We start from the raw sequence: 15,080 nt of genomic DNA on the forward strand, positions 1-15,080 counted from the left end.
TCATTGTGTCCTGGTAAAGCAGGTTCGCGTTGCTGCCGCCATCCATAAGGACTCGAGTGAGGTGAAATCTGTCAATGATTGGGTCTAGGACCAGTGCGGCGAATCTTCCATGATGGATACTAGTGGGGTGGTCCCTGCGATCGAAGGTGATCAGACAGGAGGACCATGGGTTGAACTTTGGGGCGACTGGCTCCAATGCATATACGTCCCTGAGCGCACGCTTCCGCTCCCTCTTGGGGATGTGGGTTGCGTATATCATGTTCACCGTCCACACTTGTGGGGGGAACCTCTTCTATCCTCCGGTATTCGGCTGCCGGGGCTCCTCCTCATCATTGCTATGTGGCCCTTATCTTTGTTTTCGGCAATTATCTTGCCGGCCTGCTTGAACACCCAACAATCCCTATTGGTGTGGTTGGCTGGCTTGTCGGGGGTGCCGTGTATTTGACACGAGCGATCGAGGATACTGTCCAAACTGGACGGGCCCGGAGTGCTTCTTTTGAATGGATTTTTCCGCTGACCGGGTTTAGAGCCTTTGAATCCGGCATTGACTGCCGTATCCTCGGTATTGTCGCTATTAATGCGGCACTTATGTTTGTTGCGACGTGACCTGCTACTGCCGTCCTTGGTATCCGAAGTACCATGGTTCTTTGATATGTTGTTACTATGAGCCAGCCAGCTGTCTTCTCCCGCACAAAAGCGTGTCACGAGTGTCGTGAGGGCTGCCATAGATTTTGGCTTTTCCTGACCAAGGTGCCGGGCTAGCCACTCGTCGCGGATGTTGTGCATGAAAGCTGCTAGAGCCTCTGCATCTGTACAGTCGACGATTTGATTTTTCTTTGTTAGGAACCATGTCCAGAATTGCTTGGCCGATTCCTCTGGCTGCTGAATTATGTGGCTCAAGTCATCGGCATCTGGTGGTCGCACATAAGTGCCCTGAAAGTTGTTGAGGAATGCGGCTTCCAGATCTTCCCAACAGCCAATGGACTCTGCTGGCAAGCTGTTGAGCCAATGCCGAGCTGGTCCTTTATGTTTGAGTGGGAGGTATTTGATTGCGTGTAGGTCATCACCGCGGGCCATGTGGATGTGTAGGAGGAAATCCTCGATCCATACCGCAGGATCTGTCGTGCCATCGTATGGTTCTATGTTTACGGGTTTGAAACCTTCTGGGATTTGATGATCCATTACTTCGTCTGTGAAGCATAAGGGGTGTGCGGCGCCTCTGTACTGGGCTATATCGCGACACAGCTCCAATGAGTCTTGCCCGCTATGCTCGGCCCGGCCGGATTTACTTCTACTGTTTCCGGCGTGATGTTTATCATCTCGCATAGTGGCGCACCCTCGTGATCCGTAGATCGATCTTGCATGTTTTTCTTTGTCCTCCAATACGTCTCGCAGGTCTGGCGTATTTCCCCATGCATTTTTATTTGAATGGCGTCGGGGTGCAGGCTGAGCTTTTGGCTGGAATGCCTCTCTATCGCGGCCACAAGGTGGCCGATCAGCCGCGTCATACGCTTCTTCCTCCAGTCGGGGTAGCAACCTACATTTTGGGTAACTCTTGGAGGGGCGTTTGAGTTTATATTCCTCGGCCGCGAGGACTTCAGTCCATCTGTCAGCTAGCAGATCTTGATCAGCTTGAAGCTGCTGCTGCTTTTTCTTAAGGCTATTTGCCGTGGCTATAAGTCGGTGCTTGAAGCACTCTTATTTGACGGGATCCTCTGGCACGACGAATTCGTCATCGTCGAGGCTTGCCTCGTCTTCGGAGGGGGGAATGTAATTATCATCCTCCGCCTCTCCATCTGCCGCTCTCTCTGGAGGGCTGGCCTCTCCATCCTCCTATCCTAGATCGTGCTGGAGGGGGTTGTTGCCATCTTCGGCACTATCCAGAGTGTTATTATCTCCTGTGCCGGTATCACCACTTTTGCTTTGGCGGGATTTAGAGCGGCGCCGCTGACGTCGGCGCTTGGGTTGCTTCTTGGAGGGGTCATCCTCCGCTGTCTCATCACCATTGCCTTCTTTGAGTGTGTCCACCATGTATATATCGTATGATGAGGTGGCTGTCCAGTGCCCTGTGGGCAGTGGTTCCTCTTCGTCTCCCGCATCGTCGTCCATACCGTCGATGTCTTCGGAGTCGAAGTCGAGCATGTCGGTTAAGTCTTCGACAGTGGCTACTAAGTGGGTGGTGGGTGGGCAGCGAATTTCTTCGTCGTCCGCATCCCAATCCCGCCGGTCATAATCTGGCCATGACTCTCCTGACAAAGAGAGAGACCTTAGTGAATTCAGTATGTCACCGAAGGGAGAGTGCTAAAAGATATCCGCGGTAGTGAACTCCATGATTGGCGCCCAATCGGATTCGATTGGCAGGGGCGCGGATAGTTCAGAGTTTGGAGGAGAGTCTGGCAATGTGGAGTCACGGGCCTCGCGAAGGATAAGGTTGGTGTTCGGCTCGATTGCCGTTGAGGCTGCAACATCTGCGGCGGGGTCTAGCCACCCGCCCTCGGTCGATGCAGTTGGCTCCGAATTAAAGGTCGGAGCAGATGCGGGCGCGGCCTCCAGGGCACTGTTTGGCGGAAGAGCTAAATCATGCCCATCGTGACAGTGCAGTGCACTCGGCATGGGCTCGAATCCGTCGAAGATCAAGTCTCCACGAATATCGGCCGTGTAGTTTAAGCTTTCAAACCTAGCCTGATGGCCAGGGGCATAGCTTTTAATCTGCTCCAGATGGCCAAGCGAATTGGCCCACAGTACAAAGCCGCCAAATACAAAAATCTGTCCGGGGAGAAAAGTCTCACCCTGGACTGCATCGCTAAAGGAGCCATCAAGCCTGATGATGAGGACATAGAGGAACTCTCAATGAAAGCACCAATGTCGGTGTCAAAGCCGGCGGATCTCGGGTAGGGGGTCCCAAACTATGCGTCTAAGGCGGATGGTAACAGGAGGCAGGGGACATGATGTTTTACCCAAGTTCGGGCCCTCTTGATGGAGGTAAAACCCTACGTCCTGCTTGATTTATTCTTCATGATATGAGTATTACAAGAGTTGATCTACCACGAGATCGGAGAGCCTAAACCCTAGAAGCTAGCCTATGGTATGATTGTTATTGTCCTACGGACTAAACCCTCCGGTTTATATAGACACCAGAGGTGGCTAGGGTTACACAGAGTCGGTTACAATGGGAGGAGATCTACATATCCGTATTGCCAAGCTTGCCTTCCACGCCAAGGAAAGTCCCATCCGGACACAGGACGAAGTCTTCAATCTTGTATCTTCATAGTCCAATAGTCCGGCCAAAGGTTATAGTCCGGCTATCCGGACACCCCCTAATCCAGGACTCCCTCAGCAGGCGAAGACTACTTTTGTCGGCATAGCTTGTTCTAGTTGTCTCCCTTCGAATTTGGCTGTTGTGGGATCCCTTCCCGCTCAATATTTCGGAAGAGGACCAGGGCCTCTATAAATAGGACTAGCCACCACCATAGGAGGTACGCTGATTGGGACCTAGATAGAATCCATAGCAACCCAACCACCCAAGTTCAGCAAGTACATGGACACCTCTCCTCGCGAGGCTGTTCTTCCCTTGTAACTATTCATCCTTAGCCCAAGAGGCAATCCACCACACCACACTGGAGTAGGGTATTACACCACAATAGTGGCCGAAACCAGTATAAATCTTGTGTCTCATGTTCTTTGGGTTCGTCGAGCTAGGCCGTGAGATCGTAGAGTGTGCGAGCTAGAGAGGGGGTGAGATCTTTGTGCCCACCCCAGTGTTCGAACCTCAAGGGTTTTGCCGGAACCCGAAATCCGACATTTGGCACGCCAGGTAAGCGTGCGTCGAAGCTTTGCCCCCCGACGGCCTCGCCTCTCCAACCGACTCTCATGGTCGCCGCCTCTTCTCCGACTAGATCGACGGGCGCCCTCCGCAGCGCCGGGGGGCTCCGGGCCTTCACTCGCGCCTTGCGACGGGTGCATTGGCCGCACAAGTTCAAGCCAGAGATGCCACCCCATTACGATGGTGCGGCAGATCCGCCAGCCTCCTTGCTGGCGTACTAGGAGGCCGTCTTGGAGGCCGGGGTGATGGTAAAGTCATGGACAACTGCCTCCCAATGGCCCTGGATGGCGTGCCACGCGCTTGGCTCCTCCATCTGTCAGAATCTTTTGTAGCCTCCTGGGAGGAGCTGTGTGACATCTTCATCGCGCGCTTCGGAGGACCGACACCCCCTGCCGTTGCGGCTCTCCTCGGTGGCTCACAGGCGCCGCCCTTAGATTGTCACGCCAAGTGATAACCCACAAGTATAGGGGATCGCAACAGTTTTCAAGGGTAGAGTATTCAACCCAAATTTATTGATTCGACACAAGGGGAGCCAAAGAATATTCTCAAGTATTAGCAGCTGATTTGTCAATTCAACCACACCTGGAATCTTAATATCTACAGCAAAGTGTTTAGTAGCAAAGTAATATGATAGTAGTGATAACGGTAACAAAAGGTAACGGTAGTAAAAGCAATGTTTTTGGTATTTTGTAGTGATGATAGCAATAGCAACGGGAAAGTAAATAAGTGAAGAACAATATATGGAAAGCTCGTAGGCAATGGATCAGTGATGGAGAATTATGCCGGATGCGGTTCATCATGTAACAGTCATAACCTAGGGTGACACAGAACTAGCTCCAGTTCATTGATATAATGTAGGCATGTATTCCGAACATAGTCATACGTGCTTATGGAAAAGAACTTGCATGACATCTTTTGTCCTACCCTCCCGTGGTAGTGGGGTCCTTACATAAACTAAGGGATATTAAGGTCTCCTTTTAATAGAGAACCGGAACAAAGCATTAACACATAGTGAATACATGAACTCCTCAAACTATGGTCATCGCCAGTAAGTATCCCAATTATTGTCACTTCGGGGTTAATGGATCATAAGACATAATAGGTGACTATAGACTTGCAAGATAGGATCAAGAACACTCATATATTGATGAAAACATAATAGGTTCAGATCTGAAATCATGGCACTCGGGCCCTAGTGACAAGCATTTAGCATAGCAAAGTCATAGCAACATCAATCTCAGAACATAGTGGACACTAGGGATCAAGCCCTCACAAAACAAACTCGATTACATGATAGATCCCATCCAACCCATCATCGTCCAGCAAGCCTATGATGGAATTACTCACGCACGACGGTGAGCATCATGAAATTGGTGATGGAGGATGGTTGATGATGACGATGGCGACAGATTCCCCTCTCCGGAGCCCCAAATGGACTCCAGATCAGCCCTCCCAAGAGGTTTTAGGGCTTGGCGGCGGCTCCATATCGTAAAACGTGATGATTTCTTCTCTCTGACTTTTTTCTCCCCAAAGCTCAATATATGGAGGTGGAGTTGGAGTCGGAGAGGCAACAGGGGGCCCACGAGGTAGGGGCGCGCCCTAGGGGGGCAAGCACGCCCCCACCCTCGTGGCAAGGTGGTGGCCCCCCTGGCCTTCATCTTTGGCAGGTATTTTTCCTATTTTCTAAAAAGTGTCTCCGTGAAGTGCCAGGTCATTCCGAGAACGTTTGCTCCTGCATATAAATAACACCATGGTAATTCTGCTAAAAACAGTATCATTCCGGGTTTCCATTCAAATCATGCAAGATAGAGTCCAAAACAAGGTCAAAAGTGTTTGGAAAAGTAGATACGTTGGAGACGTATCACCAAGCCGTTCTTTCGCCAGATCAGCACCGTCTCCACGCGGCAGGGGGCTCCCCCGAGTTGGGCGGCGGCCAAGGCCGACCTGATCTTCAACTCGGGGGATCACCCAGTCACCACTGTCGGCTCGGGCATGCTTCCGATGCTTTGCACACCCACAATTTGCAGCATAGCCATTACCAAGACCCTCATCGACAGCGGCACCGGCCTCAACATGCTCTCCATGGAGGCTTTCAGCCTCCTTCACATACCACTTGAGCGGCTCCGCCCCAGCAAGCCTTTTTTCGGGATCGGCGGTGGCTCCTCCGACCCCCTAGGGCAGATCCGTCTCCCCATGACTTTCGGAACATACGACAACTACCGCACCGAGATGATCGACTTCGACATCGCCCGCATCGGCTTGCTGTACAACGCCATCCTCAGGTACCCGACACTGACCCAGTTCATGGCAGCCACTCATCTGGCCTACAACCTCATGAAGATGCCAGGAAGCAAGGATGTCCTCACCGTGGTCGGAGACACCAAGGAAGCCGTGGCGGCCCTCAAGATCGCCTTCAGGGCGACGGCAGCAGCTTGCCCGACCAACAAGGCAGTGTCCAGAACCAAGGAGGCTGCGCCTACCAAGAAGAAGCAGTTGTTCACTCAGGGTCAAGCCAAGACGAAGCATATACCGGTCGACAAGGACGGGGCCTCTGGCACCACCTTTACAATAGGCGCCGACCTCGCCCGAGACCAAGAAAAAAGAGTTGGTGGACTTCTTACAGGCGAACAGGGAAGTATTTTCCTGGGAACCCAAACAGCTGGCTAGGGTCCCGAGAAGAGTGATCGAGCATCATCTGAGGGTGTGCCCCAACGTGTGCCCTGTGAAGCAAAGGGCAAGGCGGCAATCCACAGAGAAGTAGTCCTTCATCATTCAGGAAACCCGTGAGCTGGAGGCAGCGGGTGTCATCCGCGGAGTCCGGTAGCCGGAGTGGCTGGCGAATCCGGTCATCATGCCGAAGAAAGGAGGGAAGGAGCACTTGTGTGTCGACTTCACCAACCTCAACAAGGCTTGCCCTCAAGACCCGTTCTCGCTACCGCGCATCGACTAGATTGTCGACTCCACCGCCAAGTGAGATCTGCTATGTTTCCTTGATGCGCTCTCAGGCTACCACCAGATCAAGATGGAGGTGGAAGATGAGAAGAAAACAGCTTTCCTGATCCCATATGGGGTGTACTTCTACACTTGCATGCCACTCGGACTGCGCAACGCACGGGCGACCTTCCAGCGACTGATGCACATCGCCTTGGGGCAGCAACTCGGAAGAAATGCTGAGGCCTACGTCGATGACATTGTGGTGAAGTCTCAGGAGGCAAGAACTCTGATTCCGGACTTGGAGGAGACCTTCGCGAGCCTACGCCAGGTGGACCTGCGGCTCAACCCAGAGAAGTGCGTGTTTGGTGTCCCTTCGGGCAGGCTGCTGGGCTTCCTCGTGTCTCACAGGAAGATCGACGCCAACCCGGAGAAGGTTAAGGCAATTGAAGACATGAGCCCACCACAAAACATCGAGGAGGTGCAGAAGCTTGCAGGCTGCGTGACTTCGTTGGGGCGCTTCATCTCCAAGTTAGGGGAGTGCGCATTGCCGTTCATCAAGCTGATGAAGAAGAAGGGTCTGTTCGAGTGGACCCCCGAGGCCGACCTAGCATTTCAAGACCTCAAGAGATACCTGACCAGCCCGCCGGTGATGGTGGCGCATCGTCCTCGCGATCCCTTGGTACTCTACCTGTCTGATACGCCCCACTCCGCCAGTGCGGCACTGCTGTCCCTCAGGGAGGGGCCGAGGTCAAGGACCCGCCATGTCGAGTCGCCAAGCCGGATGAGGTAGCTCAGCACCAAGGTGATTCTCCTGAGACAACGGCTGCCCCGACAAGTCATCATGCCCAAGGAGCTGGAAACCCGTAGGAGACACCTTAGTCCCCGGGAGCCAAAAACTCCGTCAGCTCTCCCACCCTTGTCAAGCACTTAGTGTACTTCGTCAGCACGGTCCTGCAAGATGCGAGGGCACGATACCCGATGGCTCAGAAGCTCTTGCTCACGCTCCTGGTGGCCTTGCACAAGCTGCGCCACTACTTCCAACGTCACCCCATCAAGGTCGTTTCAGCTTACCCATTGGAGAGAGTGCTCAGAAGCCCCAATGCTGCGGGAAGGGTTGCCAAATGGAACATCGAGCTAGAAACATTCGACCTGGAGTTCAGCACAACCAGAGTCATCAAGGGGGCTGCACTCGCTGACTTTGTGGCGGAATGGACCGACACTCTGGAGCTCGAAGCAGGCAAGAACCAATCCCTCTCACCAGGAAGTGAAGCGCCAGATGGTTGCGTCATGTACTTCGATGGCGCGTTCGCACGGTAGGGCACGGGGGCTGGAGTCGTGCTCATCTTGCCCCCTCAGGACAAGCTCTACTACGCCGTGCAGCTTTGCTTCTAGCGGGGCGAGAAGGTCTCCAACAACATCGCAGAGTACGAGGGTTTCATCGCCGGCCTCACACGGCGGTGGCCCTGGGGGTGAAGCGCCTCACCGTCAAGGGGGAATCACAGCTCCTCGTCAACTTCTCAAACAAGATGAGCACATGGAGGCGTACCTCACGGAGGTGCGCAAAATGGAGAAACAGTTCCTGGGACTGGAACTACAGCACGTGCCTCGTGGCACCAACAAAGAGGCCAATGACATCACCAGAAGAGCATCCAAGCGGCTGCCCCAAGAGCCTGGCGTCTTCGAGGAGTGGCTCTTCAAGCCTTCGGTAGCACCTCCACCTGCGGAACCAGTGCCATCTCAAGAGGAACTCCCCTAGCCTCCAGCCTCGGGAGCCCCCGTCTGCGGCCCGACCTCAGGAGCGCGCCTGCTCTTAGCGCTCAAACCTCAGTAGAGGTGCTGGATCGAGGAGTTCAAGGCGTACCTGACGCAAGGCACGTTGCCGGACAAGGAGGAAGATGCGGAGCGTGTGGCCCGACAGGCTATGGCATACTGCATTCAGGACGGTGAGCTATACAGGAAGCGGCCAAATGATGTTTCTCTATGATGCATTTCCAGGGAGCAGGGGAATGAGCTGCTGGCCGACATACATGGCGGGGACTACGGGCACCACTCGCCGTCATGCACCCTGGTCGGCAAAGCTTTCCGCAGCGGGTTCTACTAGCCCACAACACTCAACGATGCGCCCGAGCTGGTGAAATCCTGCGAGGCCTACCAGTTCCACGCCAAGCAGATCCACCAGCCTGCTCAGGACCTCCAGACTATCTCGCTCTCATGGTCGTTCATGGTCTGGGGGCTGGATATCCTAGGCTCATTCCCTCGAGCGCCTTGAGGCTACCACTACCTCTACGTCTCCATTGACAAATTCACCAAATGGGTGGAAGTGGAAGCTGTCCACACCATCCCAACTGTTCCAGCAGTCAAGTTCATCAAGGGCCTAGTAAGACGATTTGGGGTCCCTAATTGCATCATCACCGACAACGGCTCGCAGTTCACTAGCAATTTCTTCAATTGTGCTAACCTTGGAACGCAGATCTGCTATGCCTCCGTGGCGCACCCAGGAGCAACGGCCAGGCCGAACGCGCCAACGCGGAGGTCCTGAGGGGGCTCAAGACAAGGACCTTCAAGAAGAAGCTCGAGGCCTGCGGCAGGGGCTGGCACGACGAGCTCTAGTTTGTGTTGTGGTCCAGCCGCACAACCGCCACTAGGCCGGCAGGCGAGACCCCGTTCTTCCTCGTCTACGGAGCAGAAGCGGTTCTCCCACATGAGGTCAGGCATCGCTCTGCGCGGGTCCTAGCGTTTGATGAAACACAGCAGGACGTCATGTGGGGGATGGATGTCGTGCTGTGGAGGAATGCTGTTGAGAAGCCTCGCTCCGAGCTGCGAGGTACCAGCAGGCGCTACAGCGGTACCACTTCCACAACGCCTGCTCCAGGACGCTCGAGGTGGGTGATCTTGTCCTGAGGCGGGTGCTCTCCAGGGAAGGGTTGCACAAGCTCTCGCCCATGTGGGAGGGCCCATTTCGAGTCGCCCACGTCTCCAGGCCTGGTACCGCATGCCTGGAGACACAGGACGGGATCCCCATCTAGAACTCCTGGAACATCCAGCACCTCCGGAAGTTCTACCCATGAAGCAAGGCCGGGTGGCTGTGAAGCAAGACCCAGTGCCTGTGAAGAATCTTTGCTCGTGACACTCTCACGTAATAATGAGTGGGGTTGTACACGCCTCGGAGTCTCAGGAGTGCCGCCCTCGGGCCTCCGGGGCTCCCTGCCATGCCTAGTGGCAGCACTTAGCTCCGCACTGGTGAGAAGATAAGAAGACTAGACTAGGTGCCGGACGCGGCTTTTCATTTGCTTTCCGCAATTGGTTGCCCCCTCTTTTAAGCGAGAATTTTCTTTCTGGTGTTCCTTGCTGGCTTGGTTCCATTGTCCTTGTTGCCTCCTTTTCTGCCCTCGGTTCCTCTTTTTTGATCCGTCCTCTCCCTCACGTGCCTCGCGAGGGGGCTGGACAAGCGCCCTCATGAGCGTTTTCGTCTTCTTGTCTTTTGCAAGGCACCCTCGCACGAGCTAGCAAGCTAACGTTCCCCTCTCAATCCGTGCCCCCCGGGTACCGCGACGCGAAGCACTGGGTTACGGTCGGTAGTGCCTACGACCAGGGTTCGGAAGAATAAGGATTCCCTAATGAATTTTTGCAGTTCTTAGGCACCTTCCGAGAATAGGAGGCCTCATCAGACACTGGGGAACGCGCGTCTCGCGAGGCGAAACCTACTTCAGGCGCATCAAGCTAAGTCATTCTACGCGCATACATAAAACATGACGCTACAACACAACACATGAATGATAAACATAGCACAGCCACTTAGAAATCATAATTGTTGCACGCCCTAGCAGGGCCCCATACTTGTCTCTCTCTGATGCAAGAAGGAAAGGAAGAACGAAACAAAAGCGGGATGTGCTCCCACGGCAGGTCGCGAGGACGGGCTCGTGGCGCTCTCCTTTGTTTAGCCGGACCCCTCCTCACGCTTCACCGGAGCGCGGGGATGGGATGACCCGCAGCCACCTTCGGAGCGGGTGCAGCAGTGTGGCGGCTGGTCGTAGCCGCCACTGCTGGAGCTGCTGCCGGAAGAGGAGCCACCGTAGTTAGACGACCCATGGCCAGCACCGAGGACGAAGCCGCCCTCCTCCTTGTCACGACCATCGCCAAGGCCGAGCACCTTGTCGCCATCATTGTCCTCGGGGCAACAGCCGACGCGGCGACCATCTTCCCAAAATACTCTCACGAACAAGGTCGCGTCACCGTCGTACCTGAAGTGGAGGGCACACCGCCTGTCCAGTCCACGCACGCGGGCGAACGTCTACCAGCCGCGAGCTAGGACCATGTTGCCCGCGGCGGAGACCTCGACCGCGACCCGAGAAGCCTTGCTGCAGCAGCCGTCCGCCTGCAGCCAAAGACCGCGTGCACCAGTGGCAGGTAGCTCGCCGAGAAAGAAGCACGGGAGCTGAAGCCAAGTCCCGGCCGGGTTCTCCGACCACACATTGAACTCTGGCATCACCTCCGCCGAATGGAAGCGCGACTGAGGGGGCAACGCAACCACGACATGCCTCACCTCATCAACTGGACTGCCACGACCCGGGCAGCTGCCGCCGTGAGAAGAGGCGCCGCCGTGGCCGCGAGGGGCCGCGGCGGGGGTCGCAGTGTGCTTTCGGGGACGGCCGCGCCCCCTCTTGGGCGGTGGTGAGCCAGGCCCCTCCGGGCGAGCCTTCCCCTTCTCCGCAACCGAGAGCCTCTTCGTAGGCGCCATGGGTGTCGCTGCCGGTAGTGGAGCAAGGAAGAAGAAGAAGAGGGAGAAGCAAGGAAGAGATGGGTGACGGGGGCTCCGCCCCCACTTCCCATTTATAGCCAAGGGGAGGCCAACCGCCGGCCTCCATGATCTAAGGTAATAATGATCTTTTTCTGGATGCAGCAAGGACCCATCAAGTTGGGCAGTTGCCGAGGTAGCATGGGGAAGCGGAGACGCCCACGTCGAATCAGTCACCATGCGCCAACCGTGGCCGCACGCTGATGGAGCCCACGACGCTTCGTGCTTGCCCTTTGGCTTCGCCTCGAAGCCAAGCCCGAGCGCGCCTTGGAGCTGGGGGCTACTATCGGCGTTCTAGGAACAGGGTTCCCCAGACTTGCCTGCCTGCGGCCCGCAGCGTGGCTCTGCCAGTGGCCCTGTATGGCCCATCTTCACCAGCAAACATTCAAGACCCTCGCGAGGGGCCAAGCCTCGCGAGGCGGACGATGCAAGACCTCCTTAGGGGCGGCCTCACCAGGCTAGCTCGCGTGGGGCGGAGAGATCAAGGCGAGGGACACCTCGCGAGGTTTCTGTGATGCAAGCCATGACGACTGGAGCCAGGCGGGTGTCGGTGTCAAAACCGGCGGATCTCGGGTAGGGGGTCCTGAACTGTGCATCTAAGGTCGATGGTAGCAGGAGACAATGGACATGATGTTTACCCAGGTTCGGGCCCTCTCTATGGAGGTAATACCCTACGTCCTGCTTGATTGATATTGATGAATATGAGTATTACAAGAGATGATCTACCTCGAGATCGTAATGGCTAAGCCCTAGAGGTGTAGCTTGTATGGCTATGATAATGAATCTCTCCTATCCGAACTAAGTCCTCCGGTTTATATAGACACCGGAAGGATCTAGGGTACACAAGGTCGGTTACAAAGAAGGGAATCTACATATCCAGTCGCCAAGCTTGCCTTCCATGCCAAGGAGAGTCCCATCCGGACAGGGGTACAGTCTTCGGTCTTTGTATCTTCATAGCCCATCAGTCTGGCCCATGGCTAACAGGCCGGACGCCCGAGGACCCCTTAGTCCAGGACTCCCTCAGTAGCCCCTGAACCTGGCTCCAATGACAAGATATCCGGCGCGTAGTTCTGTCTTCGGCATTGCAACGCGGGTTCCTCCTTCCGAACTCCAAAATAGTCTTCGGACGAATTGATCATGTCCGGACCTGTAACACGCACCACACACAACCGTAGAGAGAATACAATAATCCATGAGTCCAATCCGCTGACAACTTTTTACAACATGACATCACGTCCGTCCGGTCATAATTTCGAACCGTTTTTCGCCTGTCGCTTCGCGTTTCGAGACGCGGTTGCCATTGGCAGTCTTGTCAAAGCATAGATCGTGTCCCCTTATTATGGGATTCTCATCAATACGGGCATGGGTAACCCAACTGTGCTGTTTACACAGCCCTCAGGAATAAGGATTCGTCCTCACTCACCCATGCCTTCTCCTTCCTCTGCCCATCCATTCTAGTGCTCCAGCACCCAAGCCGTAGCTTCCTCCGCCAGAGAAAACACTCCAATCATGTCTGGATCCAGAGCTGGTGGCAAGTGGATAGCTTCTTCTGTCAAGAAGAAAGACATCAAGGAGCTTCAAGAGGCCGGATACCTGGCCAAGGAGATCGTTCACCATCTCCCGGCCAAAGCACAGATCGTCCCTACCCCAAAACCCCATGAGAGGGTTGTATTTCTCGCACATTTCGTCTGTGGGCTGGGCTTCCCACTCCACCCGTTTGTTCGCGGACTGATGTTTTACTACGGGCTGGACTTCCATGATCTAGCCCCCAACTTTATCCTCAACATCTCGGCATTTATAGTCGCTTGTGAGGCCTTCCTTCGTATCCCGCCTCACTTCGGCCTATGGCTGAAGACTTTCAATGTAAATCCGAAGGTCGTGAGAGGCCAACAAGCAGAGTGCGGAGGCGCCATGGTGGGTAAGATGATCAAGGTTACATGGCCCGAAGGATCCTTCATGGAGACGGTGAAGGGGTGGCACTCAGGGTGGTTCTACATCACTGAGCCGCGTGACACCAACTGGGTGGCGGCCCCCGAATTTCGATCCGGAGCTCCGCTGCGGCTTACCTCCTGGCAAGAGAAGGGCCTCGCCTGGGGCTCTTCGAGCGAGCTGACTGGGCTCCAGACGTGCGTTCAGAACATGATAACCAAGAGGATCAAACTCGTCAACATGATCCAGGTTATGCTCATTCGCCGGATCCTTCTGTGCCAACACCGGACTTGCTATTTGTGGGAGTTTGATCTGGCCAAGCACCAGACGCTACTAGAGCTATTCGGCACAATGCACGAAGATATCTGGAAAGCGCTCTTTAAGGCCGGCAAAACAACACCGGCCACGAGCGAAGATCATGGGCTCATCTTAAAGCGCCATGCTAATCCGGTAAGTCCTTTCATGTATTCAAGGTATTGCCTTTACTGGCATATTTTGGCAAGGAGTCTAAGCCTTCCTATCAATTTTCAGGCCTGGATCGACATAGCGGGGCAGATTAATAGTCCAGCTCCACTTCCCGAGATGAGGAAACCCCACTCCTAATGAAGATGCTATTTCCAGCGCCTTACAATGTGCCAGAGAAGAAGGCCAAAGGGAGCAGGAGTGGCCTTCGCTGAAAGGGTGCTTCGGACATGTCGTCCGAAGACGAGACTGACTCTTTGGTCGCCGAAGACAACGGCGAGGAAGAAGAAGAAGGCGGCTTCCCCCCGGAGGGGGGGGGGGAGACGAAAAGAGAGGCCTCCATGAATTTGGAGGCGAAGGCGCCCAAGAGGGGGAAGGGCCCCCTTGTGGATAACTCCGCATGGGATGTCGAAAGCAGTCCGGAGCGAATGCCCCAGACCAAGCCTCGGGCTGCCTCGTAAGTACCAAAACCCTATGCACCTCCCAATACCTGGCCTTTCCAGTTTATAATATTAATATGTTTAAACAATGCCATTACAATCCGGCCCGCGACGGCTCCTCGCTATCCTTGACAGAGGGTTCGCTAGACTCAAAGGAGATGGCTAGCATGTCTCCGCCGCCCGTTCATTCTGCCTCACCCAAGGGTGGTGGCGAGGTGGCATCCCAAAGGATCTTCCCAGACCAGGGGAGATAATAGAAATCGTTAAGGTGGCGCCCCAGGATGACTGCTTGGCTGCCGGACACATGGGGGAAAAAGCCCCCATGGGGACTGGCAATGGGGGCCAAGTTCTCTTCATCCCTCAGCCGGATACCATTCTGGAGACCTACACTGCTCCGGATTTGAGCGAACGGCCTTCCCCAAAAGGAGGAGCTGTCCCTGTTCCACCGATGACCTCTGTCCAACCAGAGGCACCGGACAATCTGCTGGAAGCGCTGCGAGGCGCCTCCATTGTGGATGAGCACCGTGTCCTTATGGGTACGGTGATCGGAAAGGTTCAGTACGCCAAAAGCGGATTGACCGAGGCCTGCACTAGCCTTTTAACAGGCTTTGTAGTAACAATTGTAGAAAAAATATCACAATGTGGACAGTAGCCCCTGATGCTCTGTTCGGTGTCCGAAAGGGAAAAGCCAACAGAG

This window comes from Triticum dicoccoides, chromosome 4A (genome assembly GCF_002162155.2).
Source record: "Triticum dicoccoides isolate Atlit2015 ecotype Zavitan chromosome 4A, WEW_v2.0, whole genome shotgun sequence".
NCBI classification, from domain to species: domain Eukaryota; kingdom Viridiplantae; phylum Streptophyta; class Magnoliopsida; order Poales; family Poaceae; genus Triticum; species Triticum dicoccoides.